Source organism: Momordica charantia, assembly GCF_013281855.1.
Source record: "Momordica charantia cultivar OHB3-1 chromosome 1 unlocalized genomic scaffold, Mcharantia_2.0 BLBB01000001.1, whole genome shotgun sequence".
In the NCBI taxonomy this organism is placed as follows: Eukaryota; Viridiplantae; Streptophyta; class Magnoliopsida; order Cucurbitales; family Cucurbitaceae; genus Momordica; species Momordica charantia.
Genome location: NW_028275157.1, coordinates 10,538,661 through 10,561,677, shown reverse-complemented (window position 1 = coordinate 10,561,677; position 23,017 = coordinate 10,538,661). Strand labels below are relative to the sequence as shown.

Below are 23,017 nucleotides of genomic sequence, written 5' to 3'. Positions count from 1 at the left end.
CGCTTCCCCTCATATGGGAAAACGATCTTAGATGGCTTTTTTTTTGGACTGTGGGGGCTAAGGAGGGCTCTGGGCTTTGGATTTCTTTGTGGAGCTAGGAGATGGTAGCGAGGAAGAGGATAGTTTATGCTGACGGGTACGGGAGGCAAGCCCGACGATGGATATGCTCTTGGTAACTCCAGATGGGTGGATCTCCTCTATAACCAATGGGGCGATGAAGGTGATTGGTGGTATGGGTTGAGTGTTGGGAAGGATGGTTTGGGTGGGTGGTGGGGGCGGATCGAGTTGAGAGGAGGGAGGGTCAGCAAAAGATTTCTCAGCATGGGGCTCTTGTGATTTCGATGGGCTGTCAGGGTGCTTGGTCGCTAGCGAATGAGGGTTTTCCATTTTGCCTTTTAATAGCATCGAGCTTCGGGAAGGAAGAGTTACCTTAGGACTAGTGTAATGACCCCAATTTTTATATGTAATTAATAATATAATATTGAGATAATTACTCATAAAACATAATTTCATTAAAATAAAATAAGATAAAAACTTGTTCTTTCATCTAAAAATGGAAACGATAACTTAATAAAACTTAACTTATAAATCTCTAGCAGCGGAAATCACAAAATTATTATCTTTAAAATAAAACAAGTAAAAATGTGGTATAGTCATAATTAAAAGTATAGATTATAAATAAAATCCAACTGTGTCTCATATCTCCTCCTCGTCAATGCCAAGGTCATTCTCGACGTTGTTCTCGACAACTGCATAACTATCTGTAAAACAAAAATTGAAACAACGTGGAATGAGTATAAAAATACCCAGTAAGTATTTCCCATCATAAGGAACATTTCATGCTCAAACACACACATCATGCTTATATGCATGCATACCTCAACCTAACATATAAATCAACGAAAAACTTAACTTAACATACTTGTGCTTGCTAGCATAAACTTACATATCTAAATCCTTAACTTGGCGTTATGCTAGGCAGAAATACCCCATACCATAACCGTCAATTCCGCATGTAATATTTATAAGGTAATTATCCCTCATAAATACCATTAACATGAACTAATTTGTTTCCTAGGGCCCAGACCTTAGCAGAAACCATACATGTCATATCATACATTTAGCTGCATAACATAACTACTTAATTTGGGTATTTCATGCATAACATTAATCTTACCTAAATCCATGACACATAATACTACTAACTTAACTACGAATGCAATGCATCACACATTATGTCATGCTTTACCTAAACATGCTTTGCTATTGAATATACTTAAAATAACACAATAAAGCCACATAATCATAACATGCTTTGCAATACATCAAATTTAATCACAACGACCATTCAATAACAAAATATATTTAAGCAACATGAATAACATAATTCAACAACAAATCATGATAACAAATAACATAAGTCAGTCACAGTCAACCAATAATACAATAAAACATACAAGGCGGTAACTTATGATAGAATCCACTTACCTGAATTTCGTAAATTAAAGGAAATTCCTTAAACCTTCCTAATAACAATTAACACAACTAAAATTAGGACTCAATTACCTAAACTAAGCTTTCTCCAATAAGTTCTCATAATTAGATAGGTTCATTATTCTACGAGTATAAATCCCATAATAATTAACATAGTCCATAATAATCATAAAATTAATATTTAAATTTGTGAAGAGTAATTTTAAATCTTCATATTAGCCTCTGATTTTTATACTATAATATTCATAAAAATAATTTACTGATTTTGCAAATTTACAAAAAAACTAGAGAAAACACATAGCACTAGTTTTCATAATTTTAAGCCCTACGTAAAACTAATCATAAAAATCAATTTTAATATATTAAAATACATTTTAGGCTAGTTTAAAGGTGCGGGTCATGGTCTCAAAAATTCAGAATTTAACAATCCAAAATTTGATACTAAACAAGTTACAACTATGAAAATAACGTAAACCGTTTTGAAGCAATTTTATGAACATTTTTAGGACATTTTTAATTCTAATCTTCAGATCTCAAATTAACAAAAATGAGGCCTAAACAATACATATTTTATCCTAATAATGAACCCTAAAAATAATTTACACAAGGAAGAATGATGCTTACCGTGGTGCACTTTCCTCTCTACCGTAAAAAATAGAATGAGAAAATTTTCCCGCAACTAAGAGATCTTAAAATGATGATGGAAACCTTAGAAAATGGATATGAACATGCTTAGGTAATATAAAAATTATTAGGGAAAATTCATTCCCAAAACTAGACTAAAAGAAACCGTTTCTTACCGAAAAGGCAGAATCGATGAACGACCTTAAAGGAACTTGGAAGAAACAACTATTTCTCCCTCTAAGGTTATGATTTACAGTACTAAGATGGATGATGGAGAGAAATTTTTAGATTTGGCTTGAGTTGTTCTTGGAGGAAAAAGAACGAAACAAACATAGGTAACTTAAGGAGAATGACTTGGAAGATGAAACAAACATGAATCTTGGAAGATGAAATAAACATGAATCTTGGAAGATGAAACAAACTTCTTCTCTCTCCTCATGCATGGCCGATTGCTTATTGGATTGTGAGAGTTTTTTGGTCTTCCTAACTAACTTATTTACTACATGTGTCTCTTGGGTTGAAGGTGGGTTATATTGTCTAATCATGGTTAGTGGAAGGTGAGTTATATTGCATAATCATGGTTATGAGTTAAGTAAAACTCTCTATATTCCCCCAATTAAGTTAATTTAATTAAGGTAGAAAAATAAAGAGTAAAATAAAGGTAATGTGGGGTTTTTCTTGGTTAATTACCTTATAATAAAACTTTGGGTAAAATGTATGGAAATTTATAAATACTCAAATAATTCCACCATTACAATTACCATAATTCACAACATTTATCTAATTACTAAAGTACTATTGCTAATTTTGTTACTTAAATACAATTATAATCTTGGTAATATTATTAATCTCTTATGCATATTTATTTTTGATTATCATACATAATTAATTAAACATTGATAAGATGAATCACTAAATTTTGTTGTAAGTTTTTTTTATAAGTAAATAAAATTAACTTGTGGTTAATTAGTTAGAGCATGAGAAGCCTACATTTATTAACTAAGATGGATTAAATTTTATTGACATAAAGTTGATTAGATTTGACTAGCTTAGCTGAATGACAATAATAATATAAAGTCACGAAAATACTTTTAAAATAATGTGGGGCATTACAATCTACCCTCCTTAAAAGAACTTTCGTCTTCGAAAGTTACCTGCGATTCATAATGGAGGTCGGGATATTTCTCCATAATATCTTTCTTGTGTTTACACGTTGCTGCAGATACTGAGTGATTCCTACACATAACTTTCATCATACGAATCTCTCTATTTCTCAGCTTCCTCGTCATTTTGGCAATGATGCATATAGTTTTATCTTCATAAGAAAGATCCCCATTTAGTTGAAGTGTCTCAGGATCTAAAATATGGAAAAGGGATGATACATACTTTCGTAACATCGACACATGGAGCACATTATGTACCGCTGACATATTTGGTGGCGGTGCTAATCGATATGCTACTTGACCAATACGTTCCAGAATCTTGTAAGGTCCAACATATCAAGGACTCAATTTCCTCTTCTTTCCGAATCGCAAAACGCCTTTCATAGGAGGTACTTTAAGAAACACATGATCTCCTACTTTGAATTCCAAATCCTTACGCCTATTATCAGCATAGCTTTTTTGTCTATTTTGAGCTGTTTGCATTTGCTTACGGATCAATTGAATAGCCTCATTCCTAGTTTGAATTAACTCAAGTCCCAATAAATTTCGCTCTCCCACTTCATCCCAATGGACTGGTGATCTACATTTCTTTCCATATAGAGCTTCAAATGGAGCCATGCCAATAGTAGTTTGGAAAGTATTATTGTATGCAAACTCCACTCGGGGTAGATGTGAATCCCAACTGCCTTGAAATCCAAGACGCATGCTCTGAACATATCCTCTAGAATCTGATTCACCCGTTCTGTCTGCCCATCTGTCTGGGGGTGGAAAGTTGTACTAAATTCCAGCTTAGTACCCATAGACTTTTGCAAACTTTTCCAAAAAAAAAGATGTGAATCTAGCATCTCTATCAGACATAATGGAAACTGGAACACCATGAAGCCTTACAATCTCTTTGATATACAAATCTGCCCATTTTCCACCATATAAGTAGCTTGACCAAGTATAAAGTGTGTTGATTTAGTGAGTCTATCCACAATTACCCAAACAGTAGTATAGCCCTTAGTAGTCATTGGAAGATTGGCTATAAAATCCATTGAGATATTCTCCCACTCCCATACAGGAACACTCAGAGGTTGCAATAGTCTTGTAGGTTTTTGCTTCTAAGCTTTAACTTGTTGACAAGTCAAACATTGACTAACAAAAAACGCTACCTCTTTCTTCATATTGTGCCACCAATAGTGTTGTTTCAATCCTCGATACATTCTTGTGCTACCAGGGTGCACAGAAAATGGTGCGTTATGGGCTTTTGCCAACACCCCCTTCTAATAGAAGGATCTGAAGGAACACATAACCTATCTTGGAAAAGTAAAGCAAAATCTAAGGATAATGTAAAGTCACCCTTGCCAATCAAATTTCGAAATTCCACCAACTTCACATCTGTCTGCTGAGCATCAATAATCTTTTGTCTTAGAGTTGGTTTAATTGTGACTTGTGCTAACAGTGCTTTAGCATCTCGAGGAATTATCTCAACTCCAAATTCGTCTAATTCATTTACCAATTCCTTGGAGGTGACAGTAATAGATGTCATATGAGATGTGTTTCTACTCAATGTATCAGCTACAACATTCGCCTTTCCTAGATGATAATTAATCTCACAATCGTAATCTTTCACAAGCTCTAACCATCGTCGTTGCCTCAAATTTAGATCCTTTTGAGTAAAGAAATACTTAAGGCTCTTATGGTCAGTAAAGATCTTGATCTTTTCTCCATAAAGCTAGTGTCGACAAATTTTCAGCGCAAAGAAAACTGCTACCAATTCCAGATCATGTGTGGGATAATTCAGCTTGTGTCTCTTTAGCTGACGCTAGTCGTATGCTATTACTTTACCATGTTGCATAAGGACACAACCTAGGCCTTTCTTAGAAGCGTCACTATAGATTACCATCCCTTCTTTTCCAATTGGTATTATTAGGACCGATGCTGTAACTAATATTTTCTTCAACTTTTGGAAGCTCGTCTCACGATCATCACTCCACATATAAGTAGCATTATTTCGAGTAAGCTGGGATAAAGGTGTTGCTAACTTTGAGTAGTCTTGTACAAATCTTTGATAGTAGCCTGCAAGACCTAAAAAGCTACGTATCTCTGATACGCTGGTAGGTCTAGGACAATTGCTCATGACCTCGACTTTTGATGGATCTACTAACATTCCCTTTTGCAGAGATAACATGTCCAAGAAGCATACTCTATTAAGCCAAAACTCACACTTAGAGAATTTAGCATAGAGTTGATTCTACCTCAGAGTTGTTAAAACCTTCTTGAGGTGTTTTTCATGCTGCTCCCTTTGAGCTGGAGTACACAAGTATATCATCTATAAAAACTATGAAAAACCAGTCATGATAGTCTTTGCTATTTCATGAACTCCGTAAATGTTGCACATGCATTGTACTATGTCTACTTTAGAAGTCTTTAAACTCATATCCACGATATTTGTTAGATATGCCCACGCACCATATTGTAATAACTTATTCACCTTCATGACTGAGATCACATTTGGAATGGATTTAGTTTTGGTTCGTCTAAACTTGAAGGTTTTACATGTAGGTATAATGAAGTACACTTCCTTCTTGTTGCAATCAATATTAGCTTGATTTCTAGCCAACCAATTGACCTGAAAATAATGTCAAAGTCACACAGGTCTAACTTAATTAGCTTAGCTCCAAGAGATGATCTACTACAATTACTTTACATGCCTTAATTGTGTAGCAAGCAAGGTAGTTCCATAAGTGGTAGATGTTACTAACTGATGTCCTAACGACTCTAGGTCTAAGTTGGCTTGTTTAACAAAGTTAGTAGGTATAATGAATGACTAGACTCATAGTCATAATTATTTGTTGTACTGAGCTGGTTGGTCATAGGTTTACCTATTGATGTTTCAGGAGTTACATTTGGTCCACAAGGTGGGGGAAAGTTTATTATTACAACCTCGATTTCTTCGTGGCATATCTGTAAGTCATGACATATCTATAAGGGTAACTTATATAAGTTTTTTTTATCTGACTTTAGCTTCTACACATTTATATTTAACATAAAGCATTCTACTCCAGTGAGTAAATAAAAAGTCTAACATAAGTCTAACAGTCACTAGGCCTAGATAATTTTTTAAAGGATCATCTTAGACTTTCAAAGGTAAATAAATAAAAATAGTTAAGCATAAATATACATGGCATTAGAGCAAATAAATTAATAAAATAAATGTAGGGATAGTACCTAACATTGTTGAGGTTGAAGCATGAGATAAACGCTTTTTTTCTATTTCGAAAACTACCTAAAGAATTAATTTACTTTGTTTTAAAATCTACATATATTTCACAGCTTATATTATATCATTTGTTTTAAAATAGAGTAATGTGTCATGGATTTAGACAGTCAGGCCGTAGAGGAATGCTGAGGCATAGAGGTGCCGAATCCGGATTCCGAATCTTGGGCCTGAGGCATTACAGATGGTATCAGAGCAGAACCTCTCCCAGTAGGATGTGGTTCGGGGACGAACCAAGGCGGAAGCTGGTGGGCATGTGATGCCTGACTAGAGAGGAGGGGTACATGAATGAGCCGATACCACATATGAATGAGAGGGATCTTGAGATCATGGAAGAATGATCAAAAAAGGCTTAAAAGAATTGATAGTCACTACCTATACCAAGAAGGTACATCTTCTTTTTCAGTGGCTCAATCGTAAGAACTCCAAAGTTAAGCGTGGGTTGGGTGACCTCTTAGTTGATTTACTAGGAAACATGGGCCTGGGGCATATTCTTTCTTGTTGACGATCATTCTGCTTCAGCCTTTGACCGTTCATTATGAATTATCTTCCCGAATCAGCCTCTTGCACTCTAACAGCTCCATGAAGAAACACATCTGAGACCAAAAGTGGCCCAGACCAAGATGATTTAAGTTTTAAGTTTCCCTGGAAAGAGTTTCAATCTTAAGTTGTACAAGACGACTTGTTATCATTTCTATCATTTCTCAAAGTGTCATGGTTGGATTTTTGCGTCATGCCACCGCTTGGTCTTCTCCTTGTAAATTTTGGCGTTCTCATATGCATCTCGTCTAAAGTCCTCAAGCTTCAGCATCTGCAAACAGCACAGATCTTTTGCTGCAGCATAGCCTAGATTTAGCTTCTTTAAAACCCAAAATGCCTTATGCTCTGACTCAAGCGGCAGATGACATGGCTTTCCAAAGACCAGTTTATACGAAGATGTGCCCAAAGAAGTTTTGAATGTCGTATGGTAGGCCCATAATGCATCATCTAACTTCATGATTGGAGATGATACGTCGTGAAAACCTTATACCTTATACCTTCTCCAAAATGCTTTTTATCTCTCTATTTGAAATTTTAGGTTGCCCGTTCGATTGGAGGTGATACGTCGTGTAAACCTTATACCTTATGTTATATTTCGCCAACAGCAGTGCTACAACCTTATTGATGAAGTGGGAGCCCTCATCACCGATCACTTCTCTAGATGTACCAAACCTCATGAAGATATTCTTATGAAGGAACTTAGTCACCACCCTTGCATTGTTGGTGGGGCAAGCTATAGCTTAAACCCATTTTGACACGTAATCAACTGCAAGCCGTATAAATATATGTCCGTTAGAATGAAGGAATGGTCCCATGAAATCCGTGCCCCATATATCGAAAAGTTCCAACTCTAAGATGTATGTGAGAGGCATTTCTGACCGTTTAGAGATGTTTCCTACCCTCTGACATTCGTTGCAATGTTGGACCAGGTCATATGCATCCTTGAAGATTGTTGGCCAAAACTATCCGCTCTGAAAGACTTTTGTTGTTGTACGTTGTCCTCCAAATGCCCACTGTATAGTGCTGAATGGCATTTTGTTGGCACCTGGCGTGCTTCGGCATTAGCTACACATCTTCTGATCATCTTGTCTTGACAAATCTTGTACAAAAATGGATCATCCCAGAGATAAAACTTACTCTTGTACAATTTTTTTTAATTGTTGCTTGTTCATTCCTGTTGGCAGAATTCCACAGGCAACGTAATTAGCCATGTCAGCAAACCATGGTTCATCTTCTTCTTCATTCACAGCCTTGATTGCTAGCAACTGTTCATTTAGAAATGCGCCTCTGATTTCTATATCATCCCTGGAGCTTCCTGCTCCTATCAGCCTAGACAAGTGGTCGACGACCAAATTTTCAGTTCATTTCTTGTCCTTAATCTCTTTATCAAACTCTTGCATTAATAGGATCTAGTGAATTAGCCTTGGTTTAGCATCCTTCTTGGCCAGCAAGTACTTTAATGCTATGTGGTCTGTGTACATTGTTACCTTGGTGCCCACCAGGTATTCTCTAAACTTTTAGAATGCGAATACCACTACTAGCAACTCATTTTCTGTTGTGGTATAATTGATATGTGCTTCGATCAAAGTTTTGCTGGCGTAATAAATCAGATGCAACAACTTTTCTTTGCGTTGAGCCAGGACTACTCCCACGACATAGTCGCTGACGTCGCACATTAACTCGAAAGGCTTTGTCCAATTTGGTGCTGTTATGATGGGCGCATGAATGAGAGCATATTTCAGCATGTTGAATACCTGCACACAATAAGATGTGAAGCTAAATTCTTTATCATTTTCAAACCATGAACAAAGAGGCTTAGAAATTTTAGAGAAGTCTTTTATAAATTTGCGCAGTAGAACCCAACATGTCCCAAGAAACTATGAATGCCCTTGACATTCAATGGTGGGGTAACTTCTCAATTCCCTCGATTTTTGCTTTGTCTACCCCTGAAAAGATGTGAATCCTAGAGCAGAAGCAGTAGAACGCATTCTTGAATTTTTTTTAAAATTTAAAACATAGAAAAATATAAAAGAAGGAAGAATCTTGGATTTTAGCTTTGAATATTCTTCTTCGCGTGTTCTCAATGAAACAACACCACTTTATCTTCCTTGCTACGTCTCTCGGTCGAGAATCAGGATTGTGAGATCCAATGTCAAAGGATTTATAGAGTAAGAGAATTGAAAGATTTCAAGCCTTTTTCATCTGTTTAGGGTTCAGCTTACTAGAGAAAATCCTAAGACCATTAGGATATCTTATCCTTTTGGATATACGATGACCATTAGGATATCTTCTTCTTTTTAATTAATAATAAACAAAATAAATAAATAATCAACAATTAATCATTTTAACTTTTAATTAAATAATCATATTTAATTAAAACTATATATTTGAATCATATTAAAATGCATCTCTCTTGTATAACCTATAGTTTTAATATGAATCCAATTCATATTAATTATTTGAATCCTATTCAAATATTTCTCTCATAACATATAGTTTAATTATTGAATATTTATTAAAAATAAATTATATATATATATAATGTATCATAATATACATTGTATATATTCCCTGATATATAATTTGAACATTTCAAATACTATCAAAATCTCGATCCTCGTTTTTCCCATTGTGAGCTATGAAGGGGACCTAATGGACCTACAGATCAGAAGCTCCAATGATACAATGTTAATCATTCAAACTCATTCACCGAGTTAATCAATATTCGTTAACTGTGGGTCACTCCACTAAAGACCTGCAGCTCCACTTTTCTCACTTCAGAATATTTTCGTGTCCATGGATGTACGACCATAAACGACAAGTCAATCCTTCACAAGTGCTCGTAACTTTAGCTGAGTCAGATTACCGTTTTGCCCCCGAGTTACATCTTGCTCCTTAATACCACTACTTCTCTAATGAACAACCTGATTATGGTCCGACCAATAATCGGAACTCCCTCTCGGACTAGTGAGAGAGTAGAGCCCCTTATTCAAGTCTCGGAGTCAGCATGTAAGGGAACACTCATCTACTTCTCTAAAGTCGGAGAGGAGTGAATTTCATCTTTTGAAGTTATGTTCCCCAGCTCTCTACTCGGTCTCGTCCCCAAAATGGTAGGAATATTGAGTCGGAAACTCGGGCCACTCTCACCCATACAAATCAAAGGACGAGCCCTAACAGGTAAGAGTCTATAACTCACCCAGGATTGAGATCGAGTTACCTAGTCATCCTATTGAAATATTAATCTATTAGCTAACGATGTTACAGCTAAAGATTAATTATTTTGCGATCTAATCTTATACAAACTCATTGTATAGGATACCCCCACTTGCATGTCTCCACACGAATTACATGGATCAAGTCATTCATAACTATTACAAAGTAGGCCGTATTCATAGTGTTACCAGGATAAAGTATCCAACCTTATCCATATACTATAGACCATTTAGGTTGACCATTTAGGTTACTACTGGAACATTATCCACCTGTATATCGAATATATATTGTATATATATACACTGTATATCAAATATATACGCTGTATATTAAATATATACTGTATATATGTTATATACTGTTATAGTTACATGACATAACCTCGGATGTTAGTTTATTGGATTTGAGTTAATGCAATTCTAAGAGAAACATCAATAACAACTTTATTGAATAAATATTTGTTTTATGTTTACAAATCACAAGTTTATGGTATAAAACCCAAGAACCTCAATGCCCTGTCTGGAGACTCTATGCCCTAGCACAATTCCCTCATGTACCATGAAATGTCACTTTTCTCAATTTAGAACTAAATTTGTTTCTTCACATCTCTAAACCACTTTTTGGTCAGATTCTCTAAACATTCTGTAAATGACTAGCCAAATACTGAAAAATCGTGCATAAACACCTATACAACATATTCTACCAAGTCAAAAAAGATGGCCATCATGCACCTTTGGAAGGTTGTTGGGGCATTGCAAAGCCCGAAAGGCATCCTTCTGAATACAAATGCCTCGTAAGGACAAATGAATGTTGTATTCTGTTGATCTTGAAAGGCAATTGCTATCTGATTGTACCCACTCTACCCATCTAGAGAGTAGCAATATTCTTGCCCTGCGAGTCTGTCCAGCATTTGATCGATAAATGGGAGAGGGAAATGATCATTCTTGGTGGCCTTATTTAATTTCATGTAATCCACGCAAATACGCCACCCTGTCACATTCCTAGTGGGAATCAATTCATTTTTTGCATTTTCCACAACGGTCATGCCCCCTTTTTGGCACACATTGCATTGGACTCACCCACTCACTGTTGGAGATAGAGTAAAAGATTCTATATCCAGGAACTTAATTATTTCCTTCTTGATAACCGCTTTCATTGCAGGGTTCAACCGTCGGTTGGGTTCAACAGAATTCGTGCTGGCTTCCTCTAGCACGATCTTGTGCATGCAAAAGCTGGGGCTTATTCCAAATATATCCACTATAGTCCACCCAATTGCCTTCTGGTGTGCCTTCAGTACACTCAACAACTTTTGTTCTTTTCCTTTAGACATGTATGCAGCAATGATAATAGGTAACGTGTCGGACGAACTCAAGTAGGTGTATTTCAAGTGCTATGAGAGCACCTTGAGCTCCAACACTGGTGGCTCCTCTATAAATGGCTGCAACGATTTGTATTCACGGTTTGCAAGTTCTAAAGACTCAAATGCTTGTCTAGCTAACCTTTCACCACTGCTCTTACTTTCCATATATATAACATCTTGATCTTCATCTGGCTCTTCACACCATTACTAAACTCAGCGTTCTCAAGATGCTCCAGCATGGTTTTTGCTTCCAACTCCTTTATCAGCATTTCATTTAAAATATTTGACATTGGATATTCTTTTGACTCCAAGGAATACTTCATTGCATCATACACTGAGAATTTCACTTCCTGATCTTGAACACGCATTGTCACTTTGTCTTTTTGGACGTCCACGAGTGCTATTCCAGTTGCAAGGAATGACCTCCCAAGGATTATTGGGACCTCCTTATCTACATCATAGTCCAAAATAATAAAGTCAGCATGGAAAATAAATTTCACTTGTCTGCTAACTACAATGTGACTATTGTTGGACATGTTTCTCCCCCATTCCCAGTTTCTTATAGATGGACAAGGGCATAAGGTTGATACTCACTCCCAAATCGCATAACGTTTGGCCTATCTTCTGTCCTACAATGGAAACAGGTATAGTAAAGTTCACACAGTCCTTCATTTTAGCTGGAATCTTGCTTATAAGGATGTTACTGCACTCCCTAGTCATTGCTACCGTTTCATATTCTCCCGGCCTTTTTTTTGTGAGTATGTCCTTAAATAACCGCATTTAAGTTTGCATTTGTTCCAAGGCTTCCACCAATGGTATGTTGACATGTAACTATTTCAAAACATCCAAAAACTTTCTAAATTGCACATCTTACTATTTTCTCTACCGTCGCTTAGGATACAGAGGTACAGGTTTATACTCAGTTAGAGCATTGTCATGCTTTGTCTGCTTTCTTTTCTCTTTCACACGTGCCTTTGATGCTCCAGCATTGGATGCTCTGGCATCAACCAGGTTGACCTCTTTACTTGTAGTGTCCTTAGTTTCCTTTGGTTGCTCATTAATCTGTGCTGGTGGGTTGGATACAACTATCTTGTTTGGCTCTCCTTCTCTGTTTGGTTGAGTTTCTCCTTCCTCCTCTTGAGTCAAGTCATTCTGAGTTCCTAGAACATTGAGATGAGTAGGAGGCAATGTTTTTCCACTTCTCAATGTAAGAGCTTTACATTGCTCCTTACCATCTCACTTTGGTACCTCTGTATCACTTGACAGTGCTCCATATGGTCTGCTCTTCATATCTGATGCTAGCTGGCCCATCTGAATCTCTAGGTTCCTTGGTGATGCTGCCTGACTCTACACTATAGCGTCGTTCTTTGCCATGTACTGTTTCATCAAGTTCTCCAACGATGTAATTGTTCCCTCTAACTGCCTCTGAACTGTTTGTTGACCTTGATATGAAAAGCCCGGTTTGTATGTTGGCTTCTGCTGATATTCTGAAGCATTTGAAGTTCCAGCATTATCTCCCTTGGATTCCACCCCAACTAAAATTTTGATGGTTGCTCCATCCCGGATTGAATGTATTGGAATATGAGTTGTTCCGGGCATTCTCGGCATTTTCTAAATAGTACACCGATGCTGGATTTCCCAGACAATCATTGTAATGAAGTTCCCCTTCATAGTAGGAGCATGAGATCTCTTTAAGGTGACTTATGTTTGCTCTGTCATATGATGCATCATACTTTTCATTACCAAATCCGTCAGATTTTCAATTTTTGAGTTCAATGCAGTGAAATTCTCACATTCATAAAGTCCTTTGGCTCTTTGTTCTTGACTAGCTCTTGGATCAGACCACTGGTGGTTGTTTGACGATATTCGCTCCAAAATGTTAAATGCTTCAGTATACGGTTTTGCTAGTATCGCTCTATTTGTTGACGCATCAATAACTAGTCGCGTTGCATCATCCAATCCGTTATAGTATGTCTCAATCTAAATACATCTCGAAATCCCATGATGAGGGCATTTTTCAGAAGTCTCTTAAAACGCTCCCATGGTTAACTAACGGACTCTCCAACAAACTGTTGAAAATTGTTAATCTCACTTCTATACTTAGCATTCTTACTTGGTGGGAAGTATTTGATCAGAAATTTCTCTCCTAAGTCGTTCCAGCTTGCGATTGATTCAAATGATAATGACTCCAACCATGTCTTGACTTCATCTCCCAGCGAATAGGGGAACACTTTAGCCTATGCACCTCTTTGCTACAACTCGCAACCTTGAACGAATCACAAACTCCTATAAAGAATTTCATATGTGAGTGTGGATCCTCAGTGGCATGACCATGAAACTACCCACTGTCTGCAACATCTGAAATATCACTGCTTTCAGCTTAAATCTGGGTGCTTCTATTTCAGGCTCTGTAATGACTGAGTTACAGTTGTAGAATGCTGCAGCCGTGTATGCCCTAATTTCTCTATTTGTGTCATCTGCTAATAAAAAAGCATTGTGAGGGGGCACTGCTACTTCAGGGTCAGCAGTAACGAGATTTCCATCTACTATCTCTTCAATTCTTACATTTAGACGTAGTGGTGGATCAAGTGGATCAATTCTTGCTGCAGCTTGGTTCCTTCTTTGTTCTCTTCAGTTTCTATAAAATGTACGCTCTATTTCGTGATCAATTATATACTCCAAGCTTTCTAAATCATTCATACACCTACAGTCACATAAAAATGTAAGAAAGAGAAAACTAAATTAAGCTCCGTATTCTCAAACACTAATACTTAAAGTAAAATGACAAAGCCCCTGACAACGGTGCCAAAAATTTGTTGCATCCTCTCAAGCGTGATGAATACAAGTGCAAGTGTACACTATATTCGTCGATTGTAGTACGAACGAGGTCGAATCCACAATGACTTAATGTGATATTTTAAGAATATGCTCAAGAATACCAAAAAATGCAAGAATAACAAATAGAGTTGGTTATATTAAAAACGGTAAAGAAAACACAATAACAAAAGCAACAAATGATTCCAAAAGTGAACACAACCTACAGATGCTGGGGTATAAAAAAGCTCTAGCACAGTAACAGAAAAAGGGATAACAGATATGGAAAGACGGGGGAGATTCCTTATGCTCTCACTAAATCTCAACTTCTACTCTAGCATGAAATCGACTGCTATTGCTCAACTCGACACGGTTCCTTTTTGAGATACCCAAACATGGACACCCACAACTCTCGTTGCTAGATACCCAAGCGATAAAAGCGAGTTCTAAGCATGTTTAGGGGAACCTATTCCTGAGTATCCACGACTCCACTAAAAAAAGTAGCTAAATCCCAAATAGAGCAGTTCAACTAACCATACAGAAGCTAGCATACTCAACACAGTGGCCAACAATGTTCAGTAAGAGAAAATAAATCACAGCTCTATTTAATAGCAAAATGAATCAACTAGACTATCAGTTGTTCAGCAGTTACAGCTCTATTTAGTTCATGGGGAAGGGGGCAAACGAAATGGGTAAGCAGAAGATACACCCCATTTTAGAGAAGAAGACAAAAACGCAGATGAAGAGACACTAGCACGCAAAGACCGACATCAGCTTCTCTCTATCGTTAGCTTCCCTTTCAAAAATGGTGAAAATTCTACTCCTTGTCTTTTCCAGCATGCAAAGAATGTTCTCTATTGAGATCTTTTTGTGTCAGCTAGTGAAGGAATTTACGGGTGTTGAAACCAACTAAAAGAATGGGTAAATCACGTTTTCTGTAAGTTCTCTTAATTGGGGGTATAAATGCAAATGACCCACCAATTTAAATATCTCTGTTGTACATCAAGAGAGAGAGGGAGAGAAATACCTTTGTAATTTTTTGAAAACGAAAGTGTTGAGCTGTCAATCAATAGTGGATGTAGGCCTTAGTGCTGAACCACTCTAAAAACCCTCTGTCTTCCTCTGTGATTTTATGCTTTCTTGTGTGAGTGAACAAAATCTGGGTTATTTTTCTTAACCCTAGAAGAAAAGTGGACCAAACACCCTCCAAAGCTAGAAGAATTAAAAGTGTTTGGTTGTGTGGGATATGTTCATGTAAATCAAGGGAAGTTGAAGCCAAGGGCAATTAAATGCATGTGTTTGGGGTTCTCTGATGGAGTGAAAGGGTTCAAATTATGGAACCCAATAGAGAAAAGATGCATAAATAGTAGAGATGTGACATTTCGAGAACATGAATTGTACATGAGGCAGGAAACTCCTAGAGTTGATGATGTTCAAAATGGTAAAACTTAATTTGAGGTGGAGCTAAGTAATCAAACTCAAGAACAAAGAGGTTCAGGAGAAAGTCATCAAAATACATCAAGTCTGGAAGTAGTTGAAGAAGAAATAGTAGAAGAAGAAAGCTAAAGTACCTTAGATATAACTGATTATTCGTTGGCAAGAGACAGACAACGTAGGAAAATCTGTCCACCCTCCAGATATGTAGATAAAGACTGTATTGCATTAGCATTAAATGCTACAGATACAATAAATGAGTATGAACCCCAAACCTTCGAAGAAGCAATAAACAGTCCAAATGTAAGAGAATGGATAGAGGCCATGAATGAAGTGATGCATTTTCTTGATGTGAATAAAACATGGACCTTAGTTTCTCTTCCAAAAGGACAAAAAGCAATAGCATCTAAGTGGATCTATAGGTATAAAGAAGGAATAGAAGGAGTACAACCACCCAGATTTAAAGTAAGATTGGTGGCCAAGGGTTTTACACAAAGAGAAGGGATTGATTACACAAAAGTCTTTTCCCCGGTAGTAAAACACACATCAATTCGGATGCTACTAGCAGTAGTTGCTCAAAGAAACCTAGAACTCGACTAACTTGATGTAAAAACAACATTTTTACATGGCAGATTAGAGGAGCCAATATTCATGAATCAGCCTATGGGATATGCTAAAAAGGGAAAGGAAGATCAGTATGCCTTCTAAACAAATCTTTATATGGTTTAAAACAATCTCCTAGATGTTGATACCATAGATTCGATGAGTTTATGAATAAAATAGGTTTCATCCGTAGTACATTTGATAGTTGTGTATATATTAAAACTACACCTGAAAAGGATGACATATTTCTACTACTTTATGTAGATGATATGTTACTGGCTGCTAAGAGAAAGAGAGACCTAATAGCTGTAAAAGAATGTCTTAAGTCAAAATTTGAGATGAAAGACCTAGGTAAGACAAGGAAAATCTTTGGGATGGAAATAACAAGAAATGAAGAGAAAGGTGAAATTGATATGAGGCAAACATCTTATTGCAGTAGAGTTATAGAGAAATACAAAATGCAGAGTGCAGAGGTGTTAAAAATTCCAGTAGCTCAACATTTCAAACTATCTGCTGCTGATTCCCCTAATGAATCTGACTATGAACATCAAAGATTCATGAGTACAGTGCCCTATTCTAATCTAGTAGGGAGCCTGATGTATTTAATGGTGTGTACAAGACCAGATTTAGCCTAGGGAGCAAGTTTTGTAAGTAGATACATGGCTAAAGCAGGGAAGAAACATTGGGAAGCAGCAAAGGGTGTACTCAGATACCTTAAAGGTACCGAGGAGGTAGGACTAACCTACAGAGCGTCAAATACAACATAAGTTAAACTCTATGGGTATGTTGATTCTGACTACGCAGGGGGTTTAGACAAGCGAAGGTCTCTCACGAGTTTTCTATTTCTAATTGGAGAAAATATGGTAAGCTGGAAAGCTACTCTACAGACTGTGGTAGCCCTTTCAACTACTAAAGCGGAATTCATAGCCCTAGCAGAAGCAGTAAAAGAAGCTATTTGGCTTAAAGGATTGATGAAGGACTTTGGTTGTGACCAAAATATAGTGAGAATCTACTATGATAATCAAAGTATCATTCACCTATCTAAAAATCAAGCATTTCACAAGAGTACAAAGCACATTGATGTGAAATATCATTTTGTGAGAGAAGAGATTGAGAAAGGAACGATCAAAGTATCAAAAGTACATACCTCGCAAAATGCTGCCGACATGCTCACGAAACTAGTGGAAGCTTAAAAGTTTGAATATTGCATGAAGCTTGCTGGAATGAAATTGTTCGAAAAGGGATGAAGATAGGGACAAACAGCTGCTTCACTTTCAGTTGTTCCAAAGGTGGAGATTTGAAAGAATTTACGGATGTTGAAACCAACTAAAAGAATGGGTAAATCACATTTTCTGTAAGTTCTCTTAATTTTGGGGTATAAATGTAAATGACCCAGCAACTTAAATATCTCTGTTGTACATCAAGAGACAGAGGGAGAGAAAAACCTTTGTAATTTTTTGAAAACAAAAGTGTTGAGCTGTCAATCAATAGAGGATGTAAGCCTTAGTGCTGAACCACTCTAAAAACCTTTTGTCTTCCTCTGTGATTTTATGCTTTCTTATGTGAGTGAACAAAATCTAGGCTATTTTCTTAATAGCTAGGTCATCCTGTCCCTTTTACATCGGACCCTAATTTTAAGGCACCCAACTAGAAAACGTACGGGCATGGTAAAATATCCCCACGTGGGCATTGTGACTCCATGCTTCAGCATGCAATTGTTCCAACTTCTCAGACTTCCGGCTTAGCAATGCTTCATCAACTCCTGCCTGGGCTCTACGCGTTCCTCATGTCTTAGTCCTCAGGTTTCAATTTTGTTCAAAAAAGCTAGAGGAAATCAACAAGTACTTAAGCTAAAGCATCCAATACAAGGGAATTCAACTCATTTCAAAGAATCTATTGTCATTTATGATTTTCAAGTGCTATAATAGACATACAAGAGCATTAATTAGCACAAAACTTCCCAAATAATAGCTGGAATAACTCTCTTTTGGAAAGTTATTAGTTGGGTCATTGGGTTGCTAAACTTCCGTCTTTTATTTTAAACAAGGGTTGAGATGGAACGGGCGGTAAATGGTAGTAGATGGGAGGGAATGGCGGCAGTCGGCAAGGAACAGAGGCGAACAACGATAAATAGAGGCGATGTGGCAAATATATGTGAATGGCGACTTCTTCCATTTGAAACAAGGGTTGGGATGGAACAAGTAGTGGAAGACAGTAGATGGGAGGGAATGGCGACATAAGGCCGGGAGCAAGGCAGCAACAGAGGCAAATATAGACAATAGAGGCGAACAGCAGCAAATGATGACAATGAATGGTAACGTACAACAGCTAACGACGATAGTCAGAGGCAAAAGTTGCTAAAGATCTGAGATTGAGAGAGGTAGAATGAGATTAAGAGAACCTTAACACAACAAAAAGATGAAAAATTGATAAAACAAGATAGAGAGAGTTGGAGAGATGAGAAGTAAAGAGGCAAAGAGGCAGAGGCGGCTAAGAAACCCTAAACCTATAAAACATAATATAGATATATACAGATAAATTCGGTTTGGTTCGGATTAAACCGATAATTTTTTCCATTAACTTGAGAAACGAACCGAACCGGTCAGTTCTTAAAAATTTGAACCCAACTCGAACTGAACATTTACTTTACCCAACACAACCATCACGGTTTGGGTTTGGTTCCTCAAGTTTTTTGGGTTATGGGGTTTTTTAAACACCCCAATTGTTTCGTAACGTTCCTATTTCTTGTTTCTCCTTTTCAAATTTTATTAAGAAACTAAGCATTTTGCAATTAATTATGTTTATTGTTTACCATTTTCTTGAAGCATCCTCAAAATTATATAGAAATTTTGGAAACAATCAAGACAAGTTGTTTTCGTTTCCAATTTGTTACAAAACATAAATATAAATATGGTTTGATCATCCTTGAATTCATGGGTGTTGAGGTCATACATTTTTTTTTTATTAAAAATGAAGAAACGAAAACAAGAAATGAGAACGTTATCAAATGAGCCCTTAATTAATAAGACTAGAATTTTTCATGGTTAAGGCTAAATTGTTACAAATTTTAAACTATAGAGATTAAATTGTTGCATACTAAAGTTTAAGAGTTTTAACTGTTACAAAATTTATACTACAACAGCTTAATCATTAAAAACTAAGGACTAAATTGTTACCTATTTAAATTTAGAGACTAAATTACTACTCCAATAAAAGTACAACGACAAAATATGTTTTTTAACCATCAATCAATTTCCTATCTTGTGCAAATCAACCATCCATATTAAAAAATAATAGTAATAATAAAATTACAGATTTAGTCTCTAAACTTTGAGGTTTATGTCTGATAAGTTCCCAAACTTTATAAAGTGTTCATATGTCTCTAAACTTTCAATTTTCTATCTAACAAGTATCTTAAACTTTAAAAAATATCTATTAATAAATTTTTGAACTTTTGATTTTGTGGCTAGTAGATACTTGAACTTTAAAAGTTAATGTGTCTAACAGATCCCTAAGGGTCCGTTTTATAACCATTTATGTTTTTTGTTTTTTATTTTTCAATTATCTATTTTCTGTTTTTAGTTTTCTTTTTAAAAAACAAAAGCCATATTATGTTTGATAACTGTTTTTGTCTTTTCATTTTTTAAAAATAGAAAACCAAACACATGTTTGATAACCATTTTTGGTTTTCTATTTTTAAAAAGTTAGAAAATTGAAAATATATGTTAGAGATAGCAAAATTTTATGTAAAATATTAGAGATGACAATGGTGTTGTGTACGAGTCGAAATGCCCTTTTCCACGAAATTTTAATTCTCATCTCCAACTCGTTCTCCAATTTCGGGAATCGAGGTCCAGGTTCACGAATCCTCATTTGGGGACGAGGATCTTCATGAAAAAAATTATTGGTTTAATAATTAATTTTAATTATTTTTAGAATTTAAAAAATAAAAAACAATAAAGATATATAATATATATTATTTTACTAAAAAATTATTATATGTTTATTCCTAATTTAGTAAAACAATTAATAAAATATATATTAATTACTTAAAAATAGAATGGGATATGATGAGAAATTCATTCTCTATTTTTAAAGCGGGGACTCAACCCTACGAGAATTTTTTTCGTCTCTAATGTAGAGATATGCAAATAAAAATTTAGAGAAATAAAAAAAAACATTTGAAAGAGAAATTTCAGAGGGAGTAAATTTTAAAGAGTTAGAAAAGTTAGAAAAACAAATTAGTGGGAGAAAAGATAAAGTCAAAAATAGAAAATTCTACATAGAGTAAAGTTGAGAGCAAAACACATTTAAATAAAGAAAGAGAAATTTGAAAGAGAAACAAAGATGATAGTGAGAATAAAATTTGAACAAAAGTTAAAAATATATTGGTTACATAAAATAAGTAAATAGAAAGAGAAATAAAAATTATAAGCGAAAGAAAATTGAAAAAGAAAACATTTAGGCAGAGAAAAATTGAATATATATTTCTCGGAGAAAAATAGACTAAACAGAGAAAGAAAAGTTATAAATTGTGAAATTTGAGAATCGGAAACGTTTGGAAAAATATTAATTTTTTAGAGAGAAAAGAAGGAAAGTAATATGTTCGAATAAAAAAAAAGTGATAAGTTAGAATAAAAAGAAAGAAATATAAATATATACGGAGAGCGAGATAAATATTTAAAAAATGAAAATTTTAGAGAGCAAAAGACAATTTTTTTAAAGAGCCATTTTAGGTAGAAAAATACTTATAGTAAGAAAAAATTATTAGATAAAAATATGTAAAAGAAAAAAAAGTTGAGCATGAGAAGAAAAAAAAGTTGAGCATGAGAAGGAAAAAAAAAACATGTTTTTAAAAACTACTTTTTTATTTAATTTATAAAGGATTTAAAACAATTTTAAAAAACATAAAACATAAAAACATAAAATTGAATCGTTTATAAACAAGCCCGTGTTTCAAAAACTAAAACGGAAAATAAAATAGTTACCAAACGAGTCCTAAGCTTTCAATTTTTTTAAAAAAAAAATTTTAAACTTTTAATTTTATGTTTATTATAGCCTAACTATAGATCTTCCTTGCGTTTGAGAACTTTGTCCTCATCGGCAAATACTTCATCTGACATTGTTCACAAAGCCACCACAAGAGTTTACACTCAACACGACTTTCCATTTCTTAGATTCAATTTCTCAATTTGTTTTTATAAAGCTTAACTACTATTAAAAAAAATTCAACAAAAATATCACCATCACACATACTAACAAATAAGATTTATAACTTTTCCAAAAAAGTGTTATATGAGCAAATTTTTATTTTCGATTTCCACATTTTTTTAACAATATAAACTAATATCAATATTTTATGGATGATGAACAAAACTCTGGTTTTTGCCTTCTTATTCAAATGTACTGTGAGTCAAATGATGGAGAATAAAGTTGTGGTGAAAATAGTGATAGAGTAAACTTTAAGAAAAAATGAATAAGGAGACAAAAAATGAAGAAAATAAAACAAAAATAGTAACTAAAGAAAATGGAAGAAGATAAAAGAAGTTATGATGAGTCGATGGGAAAGAAGAGGAAGAAAAAAAAGTAAAGAGCGAGTGAGATACCGTGTGATAGATTGTGAGAATCGAGTAGGAAATAGTGAGAAAGAATTTGTGGGAGAACGATGAAGTAACGAACCAAGAGAAAAAAAAAACAAAAAGAAGCAAACCTTAAGAGAGAACAAAAAAAAAATTAGAGTAGTGGACCTCTCTTTGTGATAGGTTTCTCCGTCCTCCCCTCGATCTAAACTACCACTGTGTTTTCGAAACCCTAATTTAGCCATGGAAAAAATATTTTCATCATTACAAAATTAATCAAATCTTATGATTTTATTACAAATTTTGATTTTTACGAAAATTATACTAAATCAAATTTAAAACTTTTCCATTAAGTAAGATTTTATTTTATTTTTATTCAAAGATTTTATTTTGAGAAAAATAAAAATTCACATTTAATCCATTTTTTAATTTATTTAAAAATATTTGATTTTGAAAAATAAATCATATTGAAATCAAATATACTTTTTTATATATTTTTTTTGATAAAACACACAAAGGGAAAATATTGACCCTAAAACAAAAATAAAAATTTTACAAGAAAACTACTACAAATCAAATAAAAAAAGAATGATGAAATGAAATACCGGACAAATTTAGGGGTCTACAATCACGTCGATATTTCTAACTTTTTCGTTATCAAACTAAATTATTTTTTAGTAGATGATATTGATTGCAATGTTAGCAACAAACTCCGATGTGGCCAAAATTATCTCATATGGGACTATTTCAAAATCTTTTTTTTCTTCCTTAAATAACCATCATTATCTCTGACAAAAAAGGTCGTGACTTGGATCCCCACCCCACATGTTGCACGACAAAAAACAACTATCTTTTCAGTTATTTATTTATTTATTTTTAACAAAATCATCTTCTCTATTAAAAAATAAGGTTTCACGACATTGTTCCTCTC

At 35.0% G+C, this 23,017-nt stretch overlaps 1 long non-coding RNA gene and 1 other non-coding gene across 2 annotated transcripts; one reads left to right on the top strand and one right to left on the bottom strand.

Moving 5' to 3' along the window:
• Positions 1-481: 481 nt before the first annotated feature.
• Positions 482-18,978, bottom strand: LOC148213261 (uncharacterized). Its single transcript, XR_015791754.1, has 2 exons — positions 17,655-18,978; positions 482-761 (listed from the first exon to the last, which is right to left on the bottom strand). It is a non-coding gene; the product is annotated as an uncharacterized LOC148213261 (long non-coding RNA).
• LOC148213262 (small nucleolar RNA R71) lies at positions 13,653-13,758 on the top strand. Its single transcript, XR_015793178.1, has one exon. It is a non-coding gene; the product is annotated as a small nucleolar RNA R71 (small nucleolar RNA).
• Positions 18,979-23,017: the final 4,039 nt, after the last annotated feature.